Raw genomic sequence first — 11,682 nt, forward strand, 5'->3', positions numbered from 1 at the left:
GCCAGGCCATCTTCCTCTCGGCCACCCGTCCCCAGCAGTGCGACTGGCGCTGCGCCATCTCTTACGGTGACTACCTGTAAGTGATCACTCTGCCATCTGTCGGCCACCTGTCCCTAGCAGCGCGACTGGCGCTGCCAGTCATCCGGGCGCTGCCCCATCACTTACGGTGACTAACTGAGCCTGGGATGCGCCAAGTTTCTCTGAGCTTTTCGGAGTAGGGAAAATGAAAAGCGGCAATGATTCCACAGAAGCTGCCACAGGGGTTAAGTGCAGTGGCGTCCGCGAACCGCTACTCCAACATCGGGAGTGTTCCTGGTCACCCCAGGGCAGCTCCAGATAACGTGGCAGGCAAGAGTCACCCAGATGCGGCCTTCGCCCCAGGGGCTGACTGCGCACCGCAGACCGCGCTCGCCCCCACCCCAGCAGAGAGAAGCGCCGAACCCGGAGAGGGTGGCGAGGGGGGCGGGGAAAACAGGGGCCTCACCTCGAGTCGGCGAGGGGGGCGGGGAAAACAGGGGCCTCACCTCGAGTTGTCCTGCTAGGTGGGTGCCTGGTGCTATCCAGCCTCAGTGCTTTGGGAGGCAGAGGGGCTGCCCGGGACCAAAAGGTCGCCGCTTCTTAAGCCCATCAATGAGGGGGCGTGGTTGCTTTGCTGGGCCCCGCCCCGAGCTGCGCCCTGAGAGGCTCTGCCAGGCCCGGCCCGGGTCTTCACCTGCGCAGGAGCCTCAGATCTGGCCTCTTCTTTCCTAGTTCTGGTTCTTCTAACTTCTTTTCTCCTGCTTGCCCTTTCTTCTCTAAATCTTTTTAAAATTCAATTCCTCTTTATTTTTCTCTTTTCTTCTTTATTCTTCCATTCACTCGCCTTTTCCCATTTCTCTTTCTTTACCCTTTCTCTCATTTTTCCGTAGTACCATTTTGACAAAACACAAATTGGAGATATGACTTCGGTTGAGCAGCTTTTATTTGCCAAAGCATTACCTGGTAAACTTATATTAATTTTTTTTAATAGTCAGTAGCCAGAACTAACTGCCCTTTTTCTCAGTGATGTATTTAGATACCACCTATCGAGGACTTACTATGCTTTCAGCAATTGTGTTTTTATATGCATTATTTTTGTTAAACGTTGCCTGAGGTACGTATAATTAGCTTCATCACACAGATGAAGAAATTGAGGCTCAGAGAAGGTAAATGATTTGTCCTCACACAGGTCACAGGTCACACAGCAAGAGCAGAGCAGTGAAACACACTGACTCCAGAGTGTTGGGGCTCAGAAAACGACACCCCAAAATGAAGTCCTCAGAAACAGCCTCACAGAAAAAAAGTTATTTGAAGCCTCTTGCCTTCCTGTCTCTGGCCCCACATTCTCCCTCAAGGCTTGCCTTAGAAACTGGAATTCTTCTTCCCCAAGGCAGGTCCTAGAAACCCAAAAATATTATTCTAATCTCCCCAATTTTTCGCGTAAAAACAGACCATAAAGAAATTATCCAACCCACTTTTTCTGACTGTAGGTCTCAAGACCCCCATTCCACAGAGGGTCTTGCCCAATGCACAGAAGGAAGGGATGCACCACAGAGAGGCCAAATAAAATCTAAACAGACAGGCTTTGCTGGGTTTCCCCACTCAGTCTATTTGCATTACACTATACACTTTTGGTCCAATCCTATTTCTACACAGCTGGTTATACTTTGTTTGAACCTAAACATAAAAATGGACTGTTCCCCTTTAACTTGGGTCTTCATTCTGAAGGCTCCCATGTCACTTAAAACTATGATCAAATAAATTTGTATCCTTCTCTCCTATTAATCTGTCTTTTGTCAGTTGATTTTCAGCAAGCATTCAGAGAACAAAGGGAAATTTTCCCTTTGGTCCTACAAAAGTCTTCACGCAGAGAATGTACGGCACAAGGAGGTTGCATTATACGAGGTACAAGGACTAGTTTACGGTCCTTAAAATGTTTCCTCTTCTTGAAGGGGCAGCATCGTGGTACATACATCATCATCATGCAAAAACTGTTGCACAGATATAAGATGTCCCAGCCACAGCAGGAACAGAAAAGTGAGCTATTTGGCTCCTTGCTTAGGAAGTGATTGTTTCTCTTCATTTAACCTAAGGACAAGATGTTGTCACAATCATGTTGCCAATGAAACACTTCCCAGAGATTAATGATATGAACTGTGGACCCAATTCCCACACCCCACAAAGAGCAGGAAACTTGTCTTTAATTGTCTAAAGAATGATGCCTAGGTATCTGGTTTGGATATCTCTATTTGCCTATTAAATGATTTTTTGTTTTGTTTTAAAGACAAGCTTTCCGAAACTAGCTATTTCGTTCTTCATTGTCAATCATCTTAAAAATCTTGCCAACTGCATGATGACAAGTGTTAATTCATAACTAAATAAAAATTTCCAGGCTTTTGCAGAAATGTCATCCATCATCTTTTAACCTTTTTAAATGAATGTGGTCCCAGTGATTTGGCAAAGCTGCTAAAATCAGTATAATCAATTTGAAGCAAGAGAGATTAAATATCACCTATCTTATTCCTTCAAATGATAACGTTTCAAGTTACCTGTGTCAGGTGAGCAAGAAGCCTAGTATTTTTCTAGAGACCTTAGCATCTGCCTCACAATTGTTGTCAGGTAACCTAGATTTTTTCAGTCCAAAGAGGCCGTTCTGCTTCCAAATGCCTACTGAAAGTGAAATGCAAAATCTGTCGGTACACAGGGAAGTCTTAGCGTTCAGATTTGATTGTGGTAAAGCTGCAAACTGGTCTCACAAATCCAAAGGATCTTTGGTCCAATATTGTGAAAGTAGTTCAGAAAGTTGCAGAGACCTCAGTACAGGATGCACTACCTCTGAGTTCCCAAAGGGGCAGTATCTAAAACTCTGGTCCCATCTGCAGCCACTGTTCCTAATCCTAAGAACGTCTGCCGTGCCCAGGTGTTGTCAGGGGCAGGGGACAGCAGCACAAACTCTGCTTCCTGGCATGATGTCCAGCTCCTCACTCTTTCAACCTTCCCTAAGGGAAGCTCCCTCTTGGAGGCCTTTGGTATCCTTTCCTGTCAGCTGACTCCCATCTGTGAGAGAGGTTGTAATTACGCTGAACCTCAGAATGAAAGAGAGGTGAGATCCAATGTCCCTGACACCTCCCCAGACAGCTGAGCGTACACAAGAGAGTTCTAGGGAAGGGTGGCCCTGTGAAGCCACAAGAAGGTCTGTTATCCTTTCCCAAAGGCAAGGATGACAGTGCTTACTTGCCCTGTATTTGCATAATAAAGAGAGGCCGCCACAGGAATGAGTGGGCAATTTCCCTCCCCAGAAATCATGAGCATCTTGTCAACTGCACTTAGTCTTTGGAGTTGACTTCTTTTAAATGACCTCTCTCTTCATTAAAAAAAAAAGTTTTAGTTTCTACATGCCATGATATTCTCAGTTAATGATTTAAGTGGACTCTGACCTAATATAATTATATATACACCATGGCAGCTGGTCAGGGGTGGAGTGTCCAGGATAGCTAATAAGATCTTACGTTTTGCTACCATAATAAAGTATCATATTCACCTTGTACTCCATAAAACATTCTCAAACCAACACAACTGAAAAGTTACCGCCTTCCTCTGAACTCCTGTGTAGCATTCTACTGTTGGAAGCACTCTTTGGATGCTTAACATTTATGGTGTTGGGTATACATACACATGTATTCTTCCTCACCCCATGTCAACTTTTTTATCAGCTCATAAGTGGCTTATGAATGGACATCATTTTAGTTACTCTTTGACTCTCCCACAGTGCCTGAGTAGGAATTTGGCAATGCTTTAATTGTTAAGCTAGGCAATTTCTTTTTCTCTTATCTTCTAAGATAAGGGTACAGCTTTTATTAGCCTTGTAAGACCAAAAGGAACAGTAACATTTAACATCCAGAACACATGGCTCCTGTAAAAGGAGCCACAGAGGCTAAGTTTGCCTTGGACTTGGAAAAGACAGCTGAATAATGGCCAGGACTAAGAAACTATTTAACAACCAACTTTCAATAGCAACAGTTTTATAAACAAGAAGACACAGCATACAAACTTTAGCAAAAAAGTGCCCAAATGAGAAATGTGAAGCAGGAACTAAGAGACCCAACAAAAGCACCTCTAGGTTATCTGTTTTTAGAAATATTAATCCCACTCTGAAAGTCAAATAAATCCCTATGAACATTAAAATAAAACTCAGAGGTCTAATTATTCTCTCTAAGAAGTTTGCTCTTTCAGGTATTCTACGCTTGATGACTATTTCAACAGATACTGATAAAGTATGAAAAGGAGTGTTGACACAATTTTAGAAATAGGAATATGAAATGTACCTGACAACCCTAATATCTTACTGTATGTGTAAAATTGACAGGCATCGTGATCGGGGCAATAATGTTAATGTGCAAGTCATCAAAATGGCCAATGTGAAATTTCCGTCTAGAAGCAGAGAAAAGAGACAGCCCCCACCCTTCCTGGGCACGTGCAGGTCATTACAAATCCAAAAGCTTGTGCCTCAGGCAATGCCACAATCTGAGACAAAAGAAATCCACAAAACGGCATCAAAAAAAAAAAAACTGTGTAACTGCCCCAAGAATTACTGGCAAAGGTCTCTTCAATGCTGTTTGAAACACCTGTAATTCAATATTGCAACTAAATGTGCATTTATTCAACAGTATTAGTAGTAAAATAAGCATTAGGATATTTCTATCAATATGCATTGGTGCCTGGAGAAGACTGTCTTTTTGTCTGGGTACTTTGACTTTCACATTCTTGATTTCTTTAATGAGTCTTTCTTGCCTACCTTCAGAATCCCAGAATTGAATAGTCACATTTGTTTCTCCTTCTTCATCAGTCACCAGATTTATGGTACAGTTTATAACATATGATGATATCTTCTTGGTCAAATAAAGGGTTCAGTTCATCTATAAAAGAGAGACACTACAAAACTGGATTTAAAAAACAAAGTCCAGCTATATGCTGCTTATAACAGACATCCTAAAACAAACAACACAGAAAAGTTGAATATAAAGGGACAAAAACAAGACATAATAGTTAAATATTCACCAAAAAAAGCTAGTGAAATGATATTATTATAATTCAAAATAGGATTTAAGGCAACATTCATAAAGAGCATATAACAATGCAGAAATTCTATGCACCTGATAATATACTACTCAGCAAAACCATTAGAATTATAAGAATAAAATGAATAAAACCACAATAGTGGGAGATTTTAACACATCTGTCTCAAAAACTGATAGATCAAGTTGACCAAAAACTAGTTAAGTACACACACACACAAGCACACACACATCAATATGTGCATACATATGGACAGAGGGGGACTGCAAATGACAAAGCAAACAGGGCAAAGGTAAATAATTGGTGCATTTGGGTAAAGTCTATGGAAAAGTTATATGTACTATGTTTGGAATTTGCCTGTGTTTTAAACGGTATCAAAATAAAGATCATAAAAAATCACATCCAAATAAGTAAATTAAAAACAGTAAGTTTCCCATCCTATGTGAGGAATTGGAAAAAGAACATCAGATAAAATCTTTTTAAAAAGCAGAGAGAAGGAGATAATACAAGGGCAGAAATTGACCAGGCACAGTAGCTCACGCCTGTAATCTCAACACTTTGGGAGGCCAAGGCTGGTGGATCACCTGAGGTCAGGAGTTCGAGACCAGCCCAGCCAACATGGTGAAACCCTGTCTCGAGAAAAATACAAAAATTAGCCGGGCATGATGGCAAGTGCCTGTAATCCCAGCTACTGGGGAGGCTGAGGTGGGAGAATCGCTTGAACTCGGGAGGTGGAGGTTGCAGTGAGCCGAGATTGCGCCACTGCAGTCTAGCCTGGATGACAGAGCGAGACTCCATCTCAAAAAAAAAAAAAAAAAAAAAAAAGTAGAAATTAGTGAAACAGAAAGCAATGAAACAATAGGGGAATAAAACTGATATATGTTTCTTTGAAAAGACTGACAAAAAATAAAGATAAACCTCTAACTGTACTGTTTAAAGGGGAAAGAAAGAAAACTACAAATGACAATTATTAAAAATGGAATGGAATGGCTAAAGACACAACAGAGATTTGGGAATGTAAGAGAATAACTTGAACAACTTTATAACATCTTTATAACGGATAAACACATGTATTTATATTTAAGTAGCAATTTTGAATCAATTAATACTTGCAGATTTTCTTTCCAAAAAGATAGCTAATGCCTTTCTTTCCTTTTAATTCCTAGTCTTTACTTATGATTTGACCTGAGTAATATAACAATAGTGATAAAATCCCAAATCAGAGGCACCAAAAAATCCCACTTCAATGTCACCTTTGCCAAACTGGCATTTAGAGGGGGCCTTAAAACTTGTTTTTTCTGATGCAAGATTCATATAAAATCTTTGTATATATTTCTCTAAATATAATTTTTAATACATAATATTTTCACACAATTAAAAATGCAGGTAAGTATACAGTAAAAATCTTCTCCAATGTTTGCCTCCTGCTGAGGCAGAAGAATTGCTTGAACCTGGGAGGCAGAGGTTGCAGTTATCTAAGATTGCACCACTGCACTCCAACCTGGGCAACAAGAGAGAAACTCCATCTCAAAAAAAAAAAAAAAGATGTTATTTGCAAGCCTCATGGTAATTAAATTAAAAAATAAAAAAACTACAAAGTTACACAAAAAATAAAAAGCAAGAAATTAAAACATGCCACCAAAGAAAATCACTTTCATAAAAAGGAAGACAGGAAAGAAGGAAATAATGAAGAGAAGACCACAAAACAACCAGAAAATAAATAAGAAAATGACAGTATTAAATCCTTACCTATTAATAATGACATGGGATATAAATGGACTAAATTCTCCAACCAAAACACAGAGACTGGCTAAATGGATGTTTCAGTATACACTATCATTCCATGTGATAAATCATATCAACACAATGAAGGACAAAATCATATGATCATTTTAATTGATGCTTAAAGGCATTTGATAAAACTCAACTATAGGCACCTACATCAAAAAAAGTGAAAAAACTTCCAATAAACAACCTAACAATGCATGTTAAAGAAGTAGAAAAGCTAGTTCATGATAAAAAAAAAACCCTCAAAAACTGGGTACACAAGGAACATACCTCAACACAAGAAAAGTCATATATAACAGACCCACAGCTAGTATCAGTCTGAATGAGGAGATCTGAAACAAGAATGCCCACTTTCACCACTATTATTCAATATAGTACTGGAAGTCCTAGCTAGGAGCAATCAGACAAGAGAAATAAATAAAGTGTATCCAAATTGGAAAGAAAGATGTCAAATTATCCTTATTTGCAGATGATATGAACTTATATTTGGAAAAACCTAAAGACTCCACCAAAAAGCTATTCAAACTGATAAGCAAATTCAGTAAAGTTTGAGGATAGAAAATCAATATACAATAATCAGTAGCATTCCTATAAGACAACAGCAAACAATATGAAAAAGAAATCAAGAAAGTGATTCCATTTATAATAGCTACAAATAAAATAAAATACATAGGAATAAATATAACCAAAGATAAGGACAATCTCTCTGTGAAAACTATAAAACATCGATGAAAGAAATTGAAGAGGACATAAAAAATGGAAAAATATTCCATGTTCATGAATTGGAAGAAACAATATTATTAAAATGTTGATGCTACACAGAACAATCTACAAATTCAGTGCAGTCCCTATCAAAATATCAATAACATTCTTCACAGAAACAGAAAAAAAACTCTAAAATTAATATGGAACCACAAAAGATCCAGAATAGCCAAAGCAATCCTGAGCAAAAATAACAAAACTAGGGAATCACTTTACCTGAAAATTAACTACAGAGCTATAGTGACCAAAATAGCACGGTTCTGGCATAAAAACACACACATAGACCAATGGAACAGAAAGGAGCCCAGAAATAAATCCATATATCTACATAGAACTCATTTTCGACAAAAGTGCCAAATATATATATTAGGGAAAGAACAGTCTCTTTAATAAATGGTGCCCGAAAACTACATTCATATTCAGAAGAATGAAACTAGATCCTTATCTCTTTCCACATACAAAAATCAAATCAGGCTTTGCACGGTGTCTTATGCCTGTAATTCCAACACTTCAGGATGCCGAAGCTGACAGATCACATGAAGCCAGGAGTTTGAAACTAGCCTGGCCAACATGGCGAAACCCCATCTCAACTAAAAATACAAAAAATTAGCCGCATGTGGTAGTGTGCCACTGCAACCCCAGGGAATGGGGTGGTTTAGGCAGGAGAATCACTTGAACCCAGGAGGCAGAGGCTGCAGTGAGCCAAGATCGCACCACTGCCCTCCAGCTTGGGCAACAGAGCAAGACCCTGCCTAAAAAAAGAAAAACAAAATCAAATCAAAATGGATTAAAGATGTAAATCTGAGACCTCAAGCTATAAAATGGTTGACAGAAAACATTGGGAAGACTCTCTAGGAAATTGGTTTGGGCAATGATTTCTTGAGTAATACCCTATAACCACAGGCAACTAAAGCAAAAATGGACAAATGGGATCATGCCAAGTTAGAAAGCTTCTGCCCAGCAAAAGAAGCAATCAACAAAGTGAAGGGACAGCCCACAGAATGGGAGAAAATATTTGCAAACTATTCATCTGACAAGGGATTAATAACCAGAATATATAAGAAGTTCAAACAACTCAAGAGGAAAAAGAATCTAGTAATCCTATTTTTTAAATGGGCAAAAGATCTGAAAAGACATTTTCAAAAGAAGACATACAAATGGCAACCAGGTATATAAAAGTGCTCAATATCATTGATTATCAGACAAATGCAAATGAAAACTACAATGGGATACCATCTCACCCCAGTTATATACTTTTATCCAAAAGACAGGCAATAATAAATGCTGGCAAGGATGTGGAGAAAAGGCAACCCTTGTACAGTGCTGGTGGGAATGTAAATTATTAATACAGCCACTATAGAGAACGGTATGGAGCTTCCCCAAAACACTAAAATAGGGCTACCAAATGATCCAGCAATCTGACTGTTAGGCATATATCCAAAAGAGAGGAAATCAGCATATTGAAGCAGTATCTTCACTCTTAGATTTATTGTGGTATAATAGCCAAGATTTAGAAGCAAATTACGTGTCCATCACCAGACAAATGGATAAAGAAAATGCAGTACATATACACAATGGAGTATGATTCAGCCATAAAAAAGAATAAGATCCTGTCATTTGCAAGAACTAGAGGACATGGATGGAACTAGAGGACATTATGTTAAGTGAAATAGGCCAGGCACAGAAAGACAAACTTCACATGTTCTTACTCATTTGTGGGCACTAATAATTAAAATAATTGAACTCATGGAGATAGAGAGCAGAATGACGGCTGGGAAGGGTAGAGGGGAGGCAAGGTGAGTGGGGATGGTTAATGGTACAAAAATATAGTTCAATGGAATAAATAAGATCTAATATTTGATATCACAATAGGGTTACTTCAGTCAACAATAACTTATAGTACATTTTCAAATAACTAAAAGTGTATCACTGGAATGTTCTTAACACAAAGAAATGATAAGTGAGGTAATAAATGTCCCACTCACCCTGATGTGATTATTATGCATTGTATGCCTACATCAAAACATTTCATGTACCCTATACACGTATATATGTACTATATATCTATAAAAATTAAAAATAGAAAAAAATTAAACATTTTAAAATGAGAAATATGATAAATCCAGAAAAAATACATTTTATTGTAATAATATATGAGTTATTTTCACACTATTACACTAGCAGCAGATGTCACTTTTTCAGATGGCCTTTGTTTCTCTGCCATACTCTCTTGTTTGTGCAAAGACCAACCTAACACCCAACAGTGTCAAAGCTAAATAAATGTTTGTTGAATGAAAAAAAAAATACACCAGGTAGTTCCTCAAATTTATTTGACCATGGAGGTAATGTTTTACGAGCTTCTGTCTAGAGAGCCTAATTCTCAACAGAACATATTTAGGGAAATATTGGCTTATAGTATTAAAAACATAATTCAACAAGTAATTATTGAGCATGAATTATATTCTAGCCCTATGGCAATCATTCCATGCTTATAGAAAAGTAGACTAAAGTCCTCATTTCAAGTAGTTTGCAGGCTCTTGGTAAATAAACAACAGGAAATATATAGCAAGTCACAGCGGTTTACACAGAATATAAATGAGCATTTGCCTGAGACAAAATAATTATTTAATATTCAATATAGAGTCTGACATATTTATTCAATGCAAGTGTCTATTCTGGTGACCAGTCACAATTTCATTTTTAAGGATGTAAAATATTTAATAGAGGAGAAGAATCCTTTCTTTCAGTCTAAAGTGTTCCCCAGTGAAATTTGAATTTTACTTTTCCTCCTCCCACAGAATTGAATAAAACAACTGCCTGACTAAAGAGGAGGTATCTTAGGGTTTAACTGATTAAAGCTCCACTACCAAAATAGGGGGAAAAAAACAATCTCTAGAAAGAAGTTTCAAACTAAAAATAGGTGTTTTGGACTTTTTTATTCCTCAGTTTTTTTCAGCCATATCATAAATGTTTAGATTGACAAATATGATCCAAGTAAAATCATCACATAATGATCCCCTTAAAATAAATGTCATTTTGTACAGTTAATTTTTTATTATTCTTTGGCACCTGCTAAGCTTCTTTCAAATGAAAAACTATACTCTTGCTGGCACGTTACTGGTGTAATGTCCTGAAATATGTTAATATTATTCATGATTTTGTTCTTAAGTACATTTTAACTGAATTATCTTGAGTTAGGATATAAACAAAACGACTTTGACAAATAAATGTTTGAAAAAAGAAATTGATGTAATTTCTTTAATGTTTATTCTTCTATTACAAAGTTTGAGGAACTATAAGAATCACATTTTGATCATTTCTTTTCGATACTATTTATTTTTTATCTGAGACCATTTCGTTTAACCATCTGCCTAAATCAAAATGTACAGGATAGGTCATTAGGTCTACTCGTTGTTCCATTAATCATCATTTTAAAACAGCTTCGGCCGTGCTTGGGAAAGGCTGACTTGTGTTAAGTAATATACGCCCTCTAGTGGATGAAGACGGAGAAGAAAGTATTTGAGTTTTTCACTTAGGGCTAGTTATGAGTTCAATTTCTGAGCACTAATTATGTTTTCTGGCTTGGATTTCCCCAAAAATGTAACACTTTGAGTCAAGTCATGGTGGCTCATGCCTATAATCTCAGTACTTTGGAAGGCTGAGGCAGGAGAGTCGCTTGAGGTTAGGAGTTCCAGACCAGCCTGGGCAACATAGTGAGACCCGATCTATACCACAAATTAAAAAATTAGCCAGGTGTGGTGGCACATGCCAGTAGTCCCAGCTACTTGGGAGGCTGAGACGAGAGGATTGCTTGAGCCCAGAAGGTTGAGGCTGCAGTGAGCCATGATCCCATCACCCACTACACTCCAGCCTGGGCTACAGAGTGAGACCACAATCTCGAAGAAGAAGAAGAAGAAGAAGAAGAAGAAGAAGAAGAAGAAGAAGAAGAAGAAGAAGAAGAAGAAGAAGAAGAAGAAGAAGAAGAAGAAGAAGAAGAAGAAGAAGAAGAAGAAGAAGAAGAAGAAGAAGAAGAAGAAG

At 38.2% G+C, this 11,682-nt stretch overlaps 1 pseudogene; it reads right to left on the reverse strand.

Annotated features, from left to right (window-relative positions):
• On the reverse strand, positions 3,821 to 4,907 carry LOC107976205 (solute carrier family 10 member 5 pseudogene; annotated as a pseudogene).

Source organism: Pan troglodytes, chromosome 7 (assembly GCF_028858775.2).
Source record: "Pan troglodytes isolate AG18354 chromosome 7, NHGRI_mPanTro3-v2.0_pri, whole genome shotgun sequence".
NCBI classification, from domain to species: Eukaryota; Metazoa; Chordata; class Mammalia; order Primates; family Hominidae; genus Pan; species Pan troglodytes.